This window comes from Schistocerca americana, chromosome 8 (assembly GCF_021461395.2).
Source record: "Schistocerca americana isolate TAMUIC-IGC-003095 chromosome 8, iqSchAmer2.1, whole genome shotgun sequence".
Classification (NCBI taxonomy): domain Eukaryota; kingdom Metazoa; phylum Arthropoda; class Insecta; order Orthoptera; family Acrididae; genus Schistocerca; species Schistocerca americana.
Window position 1 is genome coordinate 362213761 of NC_060126.1, and position 17577 is coordinate 362231337.

The following is a 17577-nucleotide window of genomic DNA, read 5'->3' on the forward strand; positions in this document are numbered from 1 at the left end:
CTTAGCTTGTACGGAAGGACAAAGAAAATAGCTCAATACAAAAAAAATAAGTAATGCAGATATATAACCGGAAGAAAGGGTATGTACACGAGAACAACACACAATTACATATAGGGAAAAAGCAGCAAAGAGGAAAGCAAAGAGATAACGCAAACATTTACATTTCACAGTAGCTAGCGATTTTCAGAATGAACAACAAGGTAAACGTGTGAATTTTTGTGACTAAGGAAAAGAATGACACAAGCTTTAAAATAGGAAAATAATAAACAGATCTATGCAGCGTGAGTAATGAACTGAATCGCTCTCAAAACAAATACCTAGGATTTATAGAGAGAGAAACACATTAACGTTAGGAAACACCTAAAGCACTCAGCAAACAACTTTGTAGAATATATAATGTATACACGAGGTTACATGTACGAAAGCTAAAGTGTAAAGGAGGAAAATATGTAATGATTGCGCATTAATGGACCGTAAGGCAGTTATGTATGTAAGAAGAAATATTTAATTGTAAGTATTATTAGTATGAGGGGACGATGCTCAGCACGCCCTGAATTATTTTGGAATATTGAGGGAATGGTGCAGGGTACCGAAAAAGGGCCCCACCAGCAAAGTGTACATTATAGTAGTAGATATTTTTTGTGTGTATAAACGTATGTATGAATGTGTGAAAGGCGAAAGAAGCTCTGAACATGTACGGAACCTAAACAACATAGAAGTGTATAAGGAAAATTAAACTCTAAGACAACCTCGTATAAACATGTATACCTAACGTCAAGAAATAACTTAATTAAAACCGTAAGACTCTACGAGTTTACGAGAAAATACGAAAAACCTGATACCCAGTGCAACATTAGCGATTCTTCACTCATGTATGCAGAAGGAAGGTATGAATTACTTTACACACTTGAAATATGAAATGATAAATCATGTCAAAATTATATCTTTCATAGATATAACGATTTACGGTCACAAAGAATGAAAATGATATCGCCGCTACACGAGGAACAGGTAAGTAGCGTGATCGACGACCTGTAAGCAAAGGAATCATCTATAAAATAAACTATGAAAAAAAGCGTCATACAGAATTTCATGCTGCACTGAAGCTATGAAAGTCGGATTATTCGTGTACATAGATTTTCATGACAACCGATGTATTAAAATGTCTGTATTTTTTCTCCCATGATAACACAAGACGCCTATAAGCACACTTTAATTGAAGATGATACACGCACACAAGGGCGTGCCGCTATTATGAAACACTGTACATAGTAATAGTAGTTGCACCCTGAACTTCAAAATTTTATGTTTATATGTCCATGTTAATGTAGGAAGTTTTATTAGGGTTAATGATTTACAAGCACACCAGAATTTTGCTTACGCCCAAAACACTGTACATATTAGGGTTATGCTGCATATAAATGATTATTTCGTGCATTATCAGATTTTATACGTAAAAACCGTAGCATACACGTAGTCGTTGCCACTACCCTAAGTAGAAGGTAGAAAATTTCCTTCCCAAGCTTCAGTGGAGCGGCTACTGCATGCTGATGCATGTCGTTGCGTATGAAGAATACGAACGGAGGTAAACCTTAACTTACACTCGAGTTCAAGAAGGAAAACAAAGGACTTGTTCCTTCTAACAGATTAATGGAAAAAGGTGTGTGTGTCAGTAAAATCCAAGACGAAGAAGCCACTACGAGTGATCAAAAAATTTTCAATTTTAGTCGATAGTTTTTTCCTGTAATTAATGTAATCAATGTATTGTATGTGTTATATGTTATTCCATTGTATGTGATGTACTTTGTATTTCATGCCAAGTCCCGTGACTTACAAATTTGTGAATATTTATGTACATTGACCAGAAGTATCGAGGGGAATGAATCTTGGTACAATAGGTAAAAGGGGTTAATGCGAAGAAAAAAGTGTAGTGAAAAAGTAAGTTTCGATCCCGGTTAAAGTGGTGTGTGTAGAAATTAAAATTGTGCAAAGTAGTGCTACGTTGCAAGTGTCAGCGAGCCTAAACAAGTGACATCGAAAATTGAAGCTGGTATCGTCAAACGACCCATGGCGTCACAATAAGAAAAGACAATGCCAAACAAGTTTGACATGGTACGCTTCTTACCTGGTGCTGCATCGACGGGATCGTCCTCCGCCTCGCACATAGTGTGGTGTGTTCTTCGGGGCACATATTCCAATGTACCTCGTCGTATCCAGTCTAAGTACTGGAAGGAACTACAAAAAGCACACGCATACTGAGGTTCGGAAGTCTTGACGGTACCCGCAAGTCGGTGTATATCCACTGCACTGGCGCGCGCATTCAACCAACGTCGCCCGCTAACGGACGACCAAACAATCAGGCGCGCGTATCACTCGCCCATATTCAACACTGGGGCTAGCGAACAAAGCTCGTCGCCCTAGAATAAATACAGAAAGCAATACAAGGACTTAATTTTCACCTCTGATGAGGAAGGAAACGTTTGTAAATAACGTTGTATTCATTGTATATTTTATTGTACAAACTTTACCACATGATGTCGTTTTCTCAGTATGAACCAAAACTTTGTATATTAGGATTAAGGTTTGTAAATATTAGCATAAGTATACCAAAAAACTGACACACACTCAGTAATACCAAAGAATTCGCAGTGCCATGAAAATGAGACAATAAAAATGAAGTTTGTAAATAAAAGACCCCCAAACCTATCAATTGCAAGGTCGACTACTGTATCCTGTCAACCAAATAAAATTTTCTAGTGACAGTATACAGTAGGGGGGCAGTTGTAATGACACATTTCGACGCAGAGACTTACAATACCTTAAAAGCTGCGACAAAGATTAAATTAAGAGGCATGCAGATTATAATCTTTGTAATGTTTACATTGGATTCTCTTTTGTTTCATACTCCAAGGAGCTAAGGGACACTTTCGATTGTTGCCTTGTGGAGGATGGACGTAATTTTTGGAGTGAGCGGAAAGGCAGCCATATAGTTAGTAATTATGGTTTGTGCGACGAGCACAGCAAGTCTTATTGTGTTGTGAATAAAAAATAGTGAGAAGTATCGAAGTGTTACGAAAATTATTTAAAGCAACGTTGCATTGTATTCCTTGGTTTCCACCGTCTTCGTGAAGTGAACCGATGCCGACTTAGGAAGATACACACGGTCAACAAAGAGAAGAACATCGATGGCGACTAATGAATTAATATTGTGGCAGAAGGACTAATTCTACGTCTAAGGTGAGAACTCTGATTAAATCAACAATGACGTAGAATTCAAAATGTAATTAATCGGAAGGGTAAATTATATTACAGACATATTTCACGCAGCACTGTATTTGTCCGCATTCAAGCCGGTCAACACAATCCGTAAAAAAACCTTTCAAAAATTCTAAAGTTACAGTTCCATGTCCGTAATTTTTCCTCATTTCAAAAAAAAAAAAAAAAAAAAAAAAAAAAAAAGAAAGAAAAAAAAAACCAATAAATTTAATTTTTTTTTATTTATTTCGCCACAATCTGCTTCACAATTTACTTTTCTAGCGTGGTATCTAATCTATTTTGTAATTCAGGCTGTTGCCTTTCAGAAACAATATCTCCCTGCACTTTCACTGCTGAAAGCTTTACCGTTCCCCTTACTGTCCCTTGAAGCTTACTACACATCTGCTCACACCTGTCTCTCAATTCATTGTATTCAAAATTCATTATCTCATCGTGAGTCTCTAAATTATTTCCTATAGTATCATAAGTGGCCTTCATCTGCTCATTATGACAATGTTCGTTCCTACTAATCCCAAAGCAGCAGCCGCCATTCCTACACTTATTTTCTTACACTAGTCCTGAAACATATCTGCCAACCAAATTGGTCACGGCAAGTTTACAGAGAAGCTTTAATACGAGAATTCCGTCACGAATGACTTTGTAAGCATGATACAAATTACTGTAATCAGTTACTGTCTCGCAACAGGCCATAAAACGCAGAATCGTGTTTTAGTACAAGACTTAAAGTTACGAAGTTTCCTAGTTACACAGGTGAACAGAGTTCTCACCTTAGACGTAGAATACCTTTCAGTATTTCATTTTTGTCTTCTACATCCATACAGTGCCACAGGTTACGCAAAAGTTCGACATACCAAACACTCGTGTCTTATACATTCTCATATATCAACGTGATGATGGAGGTGCAAACCTCCGAATTTCATATCGCAAATAATAAGAAATAGGGTACAAAATGGAGTGAGATTAGGCTACAAGCATATGAATCTTACTATTGACTGTCTAGCTTTTGCACATGATCTAGTGATCTTTTCAGGCTCCTTAGACAAAGCAACAAAACAAAACTAACTGAAGATACAGGCAGTGAAGGCAGGGCTTTAAATCGCCTATGAGGAGACGTAGTTTATGACAAACGTAAAATCAGTGTCCTAAAAACTGGAGATCAAACTGGGAAAAATTAAGCTAGCAGAAAAGTTTAAATTCCTAGGTGAATAGATAGAACCCAGAGAAGGCAGCCTTCGTGTCACGCATTAATAAAAGGAAATACCCCATCAACCAACTAACGGCATGTACAATAAGTGATCAATATCCTTAAAAGCCAAAATTAGACACTGCTGCGCTGTTATACGACCGGAGGCTCTATATCCGTCAGAGAATCTTACAATGAACCAGAAAGGTGTCATGGGGTCAAAAAAAGAAAGATTCTGAGAAAACTCTTGGAACGTATCAGAAAAAAACAGCGAGTATAGAAGGCATCACAGCCAGGAAGTACAGAGTGACCCTCAAAGTCCATCAAAATTAGAAAACGCCCTAATTCACGGAATGATATAAGTAGAGAGGTAAAATTCGACACACTTGTCTGAAACGACATGGGGTTTTATTGAATCCAAAAACGAGTGCTAAATCCGACCAGCAAATAGCACAGGATATGTGGGATGCTGCTTTTCAAACGGTCAGCGTGACGGGTACGAGGCACGCCGATGTTTTACAGAATCTCTTCATCCCTAGCCTGGCAAAGAAACACGACGAGATCTTTCACATGTGTAGCATGCCAAAGATCTCTTGCGGACATCGTTTGGTGAGAATAGCGTGATGAGCCGCCACTTCCGTCAAGCTTGGCCTCCCAGCTTACCAGACCTCAGTGTGTGTGATTACTGGTTCTGAGGTTACCTGAAGTCGCAAGTCTACTGCGATCGTCCGACTTCGTTGGGAATGCTAAAGGCAACATCCGACAGAAACGCCTGAGCTGGCAGTCTGGAGCGGATTATTTTGTGGAAAGGGACCAAAATAGGTTGCTTTCAGTTGCACTCAACATACGAACTTTATTTGTCCACACACAATATTGCACAAGGATGCAAAACACTCGAAGTTTAAATCGATCTCCCATGATTAACCTTAGACCGGCTGAAGGCCACATTCAAAAGCATAACAATCTTATACCTTAAGGGCAACACAAGAACATTAATTAAGAGATATTAATACTGCTGAAGGCCACATATCAACAAATATGTTTAACGGCTTATGGCCTAGAAAAGAGTTTCAATTTAAAAGGCAGAAGGCCTTATCTTAAAAAATTCTCAAGTAAAATTCGGCTAAAGGCCCGATATAAAATAAAAACAATCTTAAGAACATCAGTTTAAGAGATATTAAAACTCGGCTGAAGGCCACATACTAAACAATAATTTATGGCTTAAGGCCTTAAAAGAATTCATGTAAAACTGGAGTGAAGGCCTCATATGAAGGAAAAACAATCTGCCTGAAGGGCAAGACAGGAACATTAATTCAGGATGTATAAAAACTCGGCTGAAGGCCACACATCAACCAAATAACTAAAACTCGAACAGGGAAGTTACTATGTAACAGTCACGGAACGGCGCTCAGAAGCTTCCAAGGGTCGGCCTGAAACTGTAACACTAACGCCAGCTTAGGCGATACAGGCAACCTGACAAACAATCTCTTAATCGGAAGGCAACCCAAACGACAGACAGCCGAAGAACCTACCAACTATCTGATTTCGGTCACCAGACCAACGGCACTACAAGCAAAATGCCAGCGAGGCGAAGAGACCTGTAACACTCGCCTTCAAATATTGGTGTGTTAATAAGCCAAGGCACAATAACTATTGACATACATGAAGATAGCAACGGCTGTGGAACTACACGCCGTGGCGGACAGCATCAACACGGCAAGAAAACACTCACTCGTTGCTCTGTCGCCGCCGACCAACTGGCTACTGCAGTACGCAGATAGCATTACAGCATTTAAAGCAAACTCAGTCGAACTGACACAGGGTACACAGTGTTGCACGAAACACTGCCACAAGAAACTCAAACACTCGTAAAACGAATCACTGATGAACAACTAGAACAAATAATCACCGGCGGACACACACACACAAACCCGAAAGACGGTCGGTGGCGAAACACACGTCGTCTGACCAGACGACCGCCGGCCGAAGTGGCCGTGCGGTTAAAGGCGCTGCAGTCTGGAACCGCAAGACCGCTACGGTCGCAGGTTCGAATCCTGCCTCGGGCATGGGTGTTTGTGATGCCCTTAGGTTAGTTAGGTTTAACTAGTTCTAAGTTCTAGGGGACTAATGACCTCAGCAGTTGAGTCCCATAGCGCTCAGAGCCATTTGAACCATTTTTGAACCAGACGACCGACCAACAACCAACCAAGGTCGTTGGCACTCAAACCATGTGCGTCCGCTGTCAGTCGGGAACTGGGAGACACGGCGATCTGGTAACACTGCCTCGGACTCAATCATGCAGAGGTAACCCTTGCCCTCTGGCCACGACGTCTCCGCACAAGAAGGAGCCGAGCCACGTCCAGCAAGATGGCCCAGTGACGAGGCCCAGAAACGGTCAAAAGACCAAACACACGTCGCCCAAAGAGGTGACTAACTGAACGACCGAACAACGGTCGATCCCGCTGCCATATCCGTCCGTCGGACAGTTCATCCTGTGTCACGACCGATCGGCAAGTACCGTCTGTCCGCGCCTCCCTAGCGCTCCGTCCCCGACTGCTGCTACGTCCCGACTGCACTTCTGCCGCGTTCCAACTCCAACCGCTCCAGGTCCGATTCTCGCTGACTTTCTTCCTTCGGACGGACGGAGACACTGGCTCCGACCAAACCATTCAGAGGTAACGTAACCGACGTATCTGCACAGGAAGGAACCGATCCAAATACACGTCGTCGATGAGACGACCGACCAACCAACGCTAGTCCCCGCTGGTACTGGCTGTGCCGACCTCACTGGTCCTCCGTCCCCAACTGCACTGCTGGTCTGTCTCGGACTGACTTCCAGAGACACGACGACCTTGAAATACTATCGATCGCTCCAGGGATGGTACGACAGTGCACTTACTGATACGCGCTGCTGCTACCGCTCACGGACAATTAAGGCAGGAAGTTAGTGACGCCAGTAAAAGGAATAAGAAAACGAGGTGACAGTACCGTAATAGAAGATAAAAAACAATAAATGGCATGAACACGAGCCGTGCACGAGTCACCGACGACGGTTTCTCATCTTACCTACTGCTGCTCTGTGCAGTGATGTTCACAACAATGTCCCACGACTACAGGTATTATTCATGAATGACGACCGACATGAGCATTTGTTAATAATCGTTATGCTAATTATTGCTTTTGTATTATATGAAGCGCCATATGTCGGTCATTTTCTGCACTTTTTTGGTTTCAATGAAACTCCATGTTATGTTAAGTATGTTTGTCAGTTTTTGCCTTTCCATTTACATTACTTCGTGAAGTAATGAATTTTGAGCTGTTAACACACGTTTGGGCCACACCGTATACAAGCAGGTGGAGAAAATGAGCGACACGACTCAGAAAGGAAAGATTGCCTTTTACGGTCACGTTACACGAATGAGCCCTGGATGGTTACCTAAATGGATATTAACCTACTTTCAGGGTAAGGAAACCAAAGGGGCCTGATTCACACAAGCAGGAAAAGATCTACGAGAACTGGAAATTTCTCTTAAATGTGTTCAGGAGCGGGGTCGGTTTAAGGAAAAACCACTACACACAAAGGATTCCAGGGAAAGCTGAAGCCGACGACGGAGAAAGTGCGGATCGAAGAGAGAAACGAACAACATCAGAACGAATCATCTACATCTATACTCCGCGAGCCACCTTACGGTGTGTGGCGGAGGGTATTTATTGTACCACTATCTGATCCCCCCTTTCCTGTTCCATTCACGAATTGTGCGTGGGAAGAAGAACCATTTTGCGACTGCTAAAGCCCGGAAAAAGAAACGGTAGAATTGACGTGGTCCCTATTTGGACGAAACGAAGAAAAAAAAAAAAAAAAGAACGATTACACTCATAACGTTCTCAGTCAAGATTTTCGCATTTATAGGAAATTTTAATTGTTATCCTCGTAATCTGAATGGTTACTTGTTGGCATATAGACCTGGATGATAACTAAGTCGTTCTTTTTCCCTTTCAATCTCATCATCATTATTATTCCACTAACATATTCAGCCTTGATAACCTTGTCCTTCAGTCTTTTACCTATAAAAATTCCAACCCCATACATTCCATTTTTATTTTCACCTGAATAGAACATTCGGAAGTCGTCACTTTCTAGTTCTCCACAATCACCCCATCTCACCTCACACATTCCGAATACATCCAATTTGTTTCTTGTCGTTTCATGTTTGGCGTTTTCTAATTTCCATTCCCGGAGAAGGGTTAAAACCTTCAACGTCCCAATCCTCAATAAGTCTTCTTTGTTCTTCTCGTTCCTTCCTTTTCCATTTGCCCTAGTCTCTGGAGTCCTCGTTGTATTCCCCTCCCGGAGATCCGATTGAGGGGAAGTTTTACCTCCGGAATATTGTACAAAGAGGTCCACCCCATGAACGAGATGTGGATATGGAGAAGAATGGAAAAAAGTGAAATTGGAAGACCGAGTAAGAAGTGAACAAGTATTAAGAAGAGTTGGAGAAGAAAGAAACATGCTGAAAGCCACCAGAAAGAGAAAACGAAACTGGATTGGACATTGTTTGAGGAGGGACTGTTTATTGAAGGAAGGAATAGAAGGAATGGTGGAGGGAAAAAGGGAAAGAGGAAAACGAATATGTCAAATGCTGGACAATATCAAAGGAGGCAAATATAGAGAAACGAAAAGACTGGCTATGGACAGACAAAAGTGGAAGAGGCTTAACCCATGACAAGACCTGCCGTAAAGCAGAATGCCATACTACTACTACTAAAATGTTATCGGAATAAAGATATAAAGTTCGGAAATAAGAGCCTCTATACTCGTTCATTTTCATAACAAGAGCATCCAGTATTTCTTATTGCTGCCTTCCGAGTCCCCGTGGAAGAGGCGACAGAAGCAGTTACGGCACTGCGAGATACGCACTCATTGTCCTCGTGGCTAATCCTAGATCCACAAACAAGTGTCCGCGGGAAGGAGAGGCCCTCAGCAACAGTGTGGAGGTTTTCATTAGCGCGCCGCTCGCACCACGCCGCGCCGCGCCGCGCCGCCGCCGTCGCTTCCCCCCCGCCACGTTCACTCCCGAGCTTTATTGCGGCGTCGCGTGAACACAGGAGTATGTTTTATGCCCAGGCCGCTGCCCGACTACACGCCTCAACATTAGCGGCTCGGGGCCTGCGTTTCGTCGGCCGACTCGGTACATCGCGGCCGCGTCAGAGCCGTATTTATTGTGGCGCGCGCGGAGCTGTACTGCCGACTGTTTCTGTTCCGTTTTCCTTCCTTTTTGCTCCTTTTTGTGCGCCTGACGAGAGCTGGAATTTGATTAACGCCGCTACGTGGATCCCAGTGCAGTCTGCCGGCTTGTTTAGCGTCGAGACCGGGACGTGGTGGTACGAACTCCAGCACGGCGCACCAAGGCCAGTCGCCGGCGTACACACTACTTCGGTGTCCGTGTCGGCAGAGAATGGAGCGCGTTCCCCGCCGTCGGACTCCTCGGAAATACACCGATTTTGTCGCGTTGGCCACAAGCGCACGGCTGGTTTCGCTACATCCCCCAACTCGTGTCTAAAACTTTCCGAGGCTTGTAGTAATTGCCATAAAGCCCACAAAAATAACTAATAATAGAAGATTACCTCTGTTAAAGAATAAGATTGTTTGTAGGCGGCACGACAATAATTTAAATACACTGCGTTAAAAAGATACACTACTGGCCATTAAAATTGCTACACCGCGAAGATGACGTGCTACAGACGCGAAATTTAACCGACAAGAAGAAGATGCTATGATATGCAAATGATTAGCTTTTCAGAGCATTCACACAAGGTTGGCGCCGGTGGCGAAACTTACAACGTTCTGACATGAGGAAAGTTTCCAACCGATTTCTCATACACAAACAGCAGTTGAACGGCGTTGCCTGGTGAAACGATGTTGTGATGCCTCGGGTAAGGAGGACAAATGCGTACCATCGAGTTTCCGACTTTGATAAAGGTCGGATTATAACCTATGGCGATTACGGTTTATCGTATCGCGACATTGCTGTTCGCGTTGGTCGAGATCCAATGACTGTTAGCAGAATATGGAATCGGTGGGTTCAGGAGGGTAATAGGGAACGCCGTGCTGGATCCCAACGGCCTCGTATCACTAGCAGTCGAGATGAGAGGCTGTAACGGATCGTGCAGCCACGTCTCGATCCCTGAGTCAACACATGGGGACGTTTGCGAGACAACAACGATCTGCACGAACAGTTCGACGACGTCTGCAGCAGTACGGACTATCAGCTCGGAGACAATGGCTGCGGTTACCCTTGACGCACCATCACAGGCAGGAGCACCTGCGATGGTGTACTCAACGATGAACCAGGGTGCACGAATGGCAAAACGTCAGTTTTTCGGGTGAATCTAGGTTCTGTTTACAGCATCACGATGGTCGCATCCGTGTTTGGCGACATCGCGGTGAACGCACATTGGAAGCGTGTATTTGTCATCGCCATACGGGCGCATCACCCGGCGTGATGATATGGGGTGCCATTGGTTACACGTCTCTGTCACCTCTTCTTCGCACTGACGGCGCTTTGAACAGTGGACGTAACATTTCAGATGTGTTACGACCCGTGGCTCTACCCTTCATTCGATCCCTGCGAAACCCCACATTTCAGCAGGATAATGCACGACCGTATGTTGCAGGTCCTGTACGGTTCTTTCTGGATACAGAAAATGTTCGACTGCTGCCCTGGCCAGCACATTCTCCAGATCTCTCACCAATTGAAAACGTCTGATCAATGGTGGCCGAGCAACTGGCTCGTCACAATACGCCAGTCACTACTCTTAATGAACTGTGGTATCGTGTTGAAGCTGCATGGGCAGCTATCCCTGTACACGCCATCCAAGCTCTGTTTCACTCAATGCCCAGGAGTATCAAGGCCGTTATTACGGCCAGAGGCGGTTGTTCTGGGTACTGATTTCTGAGGATCTAATCACATGTCAGTTCTAGTATAATATATTTGGCCAATGAATACCCGTTTATCATCTGCATTTCTTCTTGGTATAGCAATTTTAATGGCCAGTAATGTAGAACATTCTTTTGGAGATTTCCATTTCTCTCGAGATTTATTGGTACAACAGTACGTTGTCCACGGAGCTGCTCCTACAATTTTGAAAAAAAAAAAAATGAAAGCCTGGTGGGCTCATATCAGCATTGTATGGTAGAGGGGAAATATTTCCCACCCAGATTTGTTGAGCGGTTCTCTCACTAGTAGGGCCATATCGTGCAAAATGGGGACAGCGGCTGCAAGCATGTGAGGCCTCCTTTGGCAAATTTTCGGGCGCAAAACATTTAGCAGACCTAGCGCGTAGTATGCGCCTGTTACAGTCGTTCCCTGGGGCGATCTATTTTCAGGTATGACTCCATTCATGTCATACGCAAAGACCATCAGTTTCACATTTGACTGTTGTCGGAGAAATTTTTTCGATCGTGGATAGTCGGAATTTTTCCATTGTAACGGTTGAGTCTTCATTTATGGCTCAAAATATTGTATCCAGGTTTCATGATGTTTCATGATGTTCTCCTTCTGTTAGATAAAACTGAATCAGTTCTTCTGAGATTCTTTAGCGACCTGCTTTCTGTTCTTCACTCAGTTCATGCGGAACCCATCTGGCAGAAACCTTTATAATCGGTAACTTTACTGTTATGAGTCTGTAAAGCGTAATGATAGACGTTCTGGCCTCATATGCAATTTCCTCTCAAGTTTTTTGTCGGGTCTCCCTCAGAATGGGATTTGTTCCCAAGTATGTGAGTGGCTAGAAGACTTCTTAAGTAACAGAACTCAGTACGTTGTCCTCGATGGTGAGTGTTCATCGGAGGTGAGGGTATCGTCTGGAGTGCCCCAGGTAAGTGTGGTAGGTCCGCTGTTGTTTTCTATCTACATAAATGATCTTTTGGATAGGGTGGATAGCAATGTGCAGCTGTTTGCTGATGATGCTGTGGTGTACGGGAAGGTGTCGTCGTTGAGTGACTGTAGGAGGATACACGATGACTTGGATAGGATTTGTGATTGGTGTAAAGAATGGCAGCTAACTCTAAATACAGATAAATGTAAATTAATGCAGATGAGTAGGAAAAAGAATCCCGTAATGTTTGAATACTCCATTAGTAGTGTAGCGCTTGACACAGTCACGTCGGTTAACTATTTGGGCGTAACATTGCAGAGCGATATGTAGTGGAACAAGAATGTAATGGCAGTTGTGGAGAAGGTGGATAGTCGTCTTCGGTTCATTGGTAGAATTTTGGGAAGATGTGGTTCATCTGTAAAGGAGTCCGCTTATAAAACACTAATACGACCTATTCTTGAGTGCTGCTCGAGCGTTTGGGATCCCTATCAGGTCGGATTGAGGGAGGACATAGAAGCAATTCAGAGGCGGGCTGCTAGATTTGTTACTGGTAAGTTTAATCATCACGCGAGTGTTACGGAAATGCTTCAGGAACTCGGATGGGAGTCTCTAGAGGAAAGGAGGCGCTCTTTTCGTGAATCGCTACTGAGGAAATTTAGAGAACCAGCATTTGAGGCTGACTGCAGTGCAACTGCCGCCAACTTACATTTCGCGGAAAGACCACAAAGATAAGATAACAGAGATTAGGGATCGTACAGAGGCATATAGGCAGCCGTTTTTACCTCGCTCTGTTTGGGAGTGGAACAGTGAGAGAAGAGTACGAGGTACCCTCCGCCACGCACCGTATGGTGGATTGCGGAGTATGTATGTAGATGTAGATGTAGATTGTCATTATCAGTAAAGTGACAGTTGTAGTCTGTTGCAGTTCATGGCGATTCTATGTCTTGGATTGTCCTCGATCTTCACGAAAATGAGTAGACCACCGTAATAATGTGCTATGATGCACTACACCGCTCGCACACAACTCTCTCAAAGCGTTATAAATTTTCTCTGGGGTTATTGCACGTAGGGATTCGATTTTGAGGCAGGAACGCTAGTCAATACGTGTATTCCGACCTGACTCGTTTTCAACTTCCATTTTAAAACTGAGTTACTAACGACACAGCCACGCGAACCAGCACACACACATACGACCGTCAAGTTTCGCTCACAGCTGACATGAATTTTATAGTGATCATGATACCATAAAGACCGCGCATGTGCTGCGTGCAGGACTTCTGAAATGTCCCTCGTATATTTGCTGAATGATGTCGATCCGTGCCTGTTATGCCCACGTACCTGTTCTGCAGCGATATGCTCAATTTCATTATCTGTTATCAAAAGCACGTGTTCTTGTAATTAATTAACGCACACAGTGCTGGGGAAAGAGGAAACTTAGGAATCGTTCACAAAAACTCTGCTACCATTGTGCATCTACTGAGAAAAGAAACAACGTAAATGAAATGTGGACTGGACTCAATTTTTTTGTTAACTCTAATCGCTTCCTTTTTCTAATGAAAATTTATGTCCACTAATTATCTTCACCGATAGATACATTTCTTAGTATCGTCCCGAAGCGGATCAGAGCGCCTTTGTCTGACCAATTCAGGCACGGCATGGCCCTCGTCAGAATCAGGCAATTTGTATGTCTCGCCTACAACAACAAACAAATAAAATATATAAATCGATTCGTTACAGAAAAAAAAACTTCCTATGCTACTACTACTACTACTAGAGGCACATACAAACACAATCTTCTTTTCAACTTACAAGTATGCTGCTCGGGCATCTCATTATTTGCTGGAGGCTGTTCCTGCATCTGCTGTTGAAAAGCCTCCAGCCGCCTGTCCAACAAATCGAACTCCTCTTCTATAGCTGTTTCTGTAATAGGACGAGACATAATTTTATTTACTTGACTGTCGAGTTACACAGAAATATCACTCATGGATATTTTGTTCTATACTTATGTGAGTGTTGTTGGTTATCCACAGCTGTAGGCTGTTCCACGTAGCTGCTACTGCAGTGGATAGTTCTGTACAGCCCCAGGTCTGCCTCCAGCTCAGTTTGCATTTGCATGAAGTGAGCTAGAGGGGAAAAATGCATGAAATAACAAAATTTTGAATCACTACTATACAAGAACAAATTACATTGAAAATTATACTCACACGGCTATTCTGGCTCTGAACCAACCACAGGGGTCTGACTTCGAGAGTCTGTCGCGTTCCAGACCCCTCTTGTCTCTCCTCACACTCCAAGACAAAATAATGGAATTGTACCATAACAAGAAGACAGAATTAATAAGAGGAATTTAACATACACACGAAAATTTTCACTCAAAATAGAAATTATTTACTCACTTGGTAATCCTGTCTCCAGAACTCTACGCCTCTTGCCGCTACACTCTGAAGCACTGCTGCAGCAACCTCTCTTCATCTTGCAGAGAGAAAACAACAAGTAAACACAGAGACGATGGGACGCACAACGAGGCGGACAGAAGTGGAGTGAGAACGATGGTGGTTGGTTGTGGCGACCAATGAGAGACTTCATTTGAATGTTCAGCCAATGAGAAGCTTTCATGGAACGTCACTACTTCTGGAAGGATTGATGCGACAATCGTCTCTCTATCTCCAAGTAACAAGAAAGCGCCAGCCGGAGTGGCCGAGCGGTTCTAGGCACTACAGTCTGGAACCGCGCGACCGCTACGGTCACAGGTTCGAATCCTGCCTCGGGCATGGATGTGTGTGATGTCCTTAGGTTAGTTAGGTTTAAGTAGTTCTACGTTCTAGGGGACTGATGACCTCAGAAGTTAAGTCCCATGGTGCTCAGAGCCATTTGAACCATTTGAACAAGAATGCTTTTATGATTAACGGTAGTTTCACAAATGTGCACATACATGATCAAGGCTTTTAGGGATGATAAGTTTACCGTTTCTGAGACGTCTGTTGAAAGCAGCATATTACGAGTTCCGGGAAGGTTAACACATGATGCCTCATTAGGAAGATCAGGAAGAGTGCAATCCGTGTTATTCTGGGCTATTTTCGTTGTCAGGTCCTGTTAGGACAAGAATGTCCATCCAGACAAGCTGAGATATCACAAAGGCTGCTACAAAAGCACTTTACCAATTCCGGGAAGAGACTGAAAAGCAATGGGTCGGCTGTCCCATTAGGGTCGCAAAGGAAAAAGCAGTCGGTGTTATTCTGGGCTATATTTGTGAACAGGTCCTGTTAGGACCAGAATTTTCATCGGGACAAGCTGAGAGATCATAAAAGCTCCTACAAAAGTGACCGTTAACTATTTCTGCAACATTTTACAGTTTTCGAGAGGTCGACTTGACTCTTATTTACATATCAAAATGGTTCAAATGGCTCTGAGCACTATGGGACTTAATATCTGAGGTCATCAGTCCCCTATAACTTAGAACTACTTAAACCTAACTAACCTAAGGACATCACACACATCCATGCCCGAGGCAGGATTCGAACCTGCGACCGTAGCGGTCTCGCGGTTCCAGACTGACGCGCCTAGAACCGCTCGGCCACACCGGCCGGCCTATTTACATATCCATGTGATGTCAGTATAACATCAGACCCATCTGCATGGGTGAGGCACTATGCAAACATCTCTCGCTTGATGCTGGACTCGCAGGTAGATGTCAGTCACAATAAACATGTGCACAACTAGAGGCATCACACATGTCTCATTAGGATCGTGAGGGACAATGCACCCTGTGCTGTGCTGGGAAGCATTGGAACAGATTTCTTTAGCGCGACTTGTGAAGTCATTAAAGCATTCAGATTCTCTTAGCTGTGTCTGCGAGGGTGAGTCTCTTGGCAATTTAGTCTTCGCTGGGCCACAGATAGAGAGGCATCACGCCAGCAAAGGTAAACATATGCGCGTCCTGAGGGTGACTTGGCTCTTATATACAGAGACAAGTGACGTCAGTATAACACTCGAAGGGTTCTAACTGTATAACCGAAAGTAGACGTGACTTTCACCAACTGCATGTATTTGGTAGCGGCCTGAGAGCAATAGCTGACGCCCCTGCAATCTTCTGTCTAGCGGTGGCTTGCTGCGGCATCAGCACGTGCACGATTTGGAAACGTTCGCTGATACGTCGCGGTTGACGATAGTTTGAAAGTGTTTTTTACATGTTCTGAGAGTCTGTGCACTTCATTATTTTCAGCTGATAAATGTTGTGAGTGTGTTTGCAGAAACGTTTACATGCATTACTTTTTGATAATTTACGAGTTGTGTGTGTGTCTGTACATCAGTGTACTGCATTATTTCGGTAAATTACGAGTAGTTTTCAGGTCTGTATGCTGTGTGCTGCATTATTTGGACAGTTTAGAATTAATGAACGTGTCTGCAGATCTTTTACAAGCATTATTTTGATACTTTACGAGCTGTTTTCATGTCTGCACATCAGTGTATTGCATTATTTCGGTGATTAACGAGTAGTCTGGAGGTCTGTATGCTTTGTACCGCATTATTTCGCCAATTTACAAGTTGCTTTCGTGTCTGTACATCAGTGTACTGCATTATTTCGGTAATTTGCGAGTAGTTTGCAGGTCTGTAGTCTGTGTATTGTGACCCGAAGCATGTCAGGGCGAGTGTTTTGTATCAGTGTAATAAATATACTACGTGAAATCAGTCCCTAAATACTTTTTCCGAAATAAATAAAGTACACTTCTTCCTCTCTCCAGCAGCCCAGCACAGGCTGAAACCTTTCCAGCCATTCCCCCCCCCCCCCCCCTAGATTACCTCATGGAAGGGTCGACAGACACCTCTGGTGGCAGTACTGTGTGTTAGGTGAGTTGGACTCCAGAACTCATGGTGAACGTACTGCATGGAGCTATTGCCTCAAGTTGTTTAAATAAACACTGCATGAAAAATAAAGACTTACGTCCATCCTATCCTGCAACCCAGCACAGGCTGAGTCCTTTCCCCACCAATTCCTAGGAATAGGTGGCGGTCGGATGACTTAGATTAGTGGAGGCAGTCTGAGTGACCTTTCTTCCCGTCATTTTCTTAGGTTAGCGGCGGTAGCCCTGGCGTGTTCTATTGTCCTGCTGGAATTTGAACTTCCCGCCACTTTCTGTGTGAGGAGAGGGGAGGGGTTAGGTTACTGGAGGTAGCCCAACTGACGTATTTTCCCGCCAAAATTTGAACTTTTAGCCATGACATCATTGTGACATTGCCAT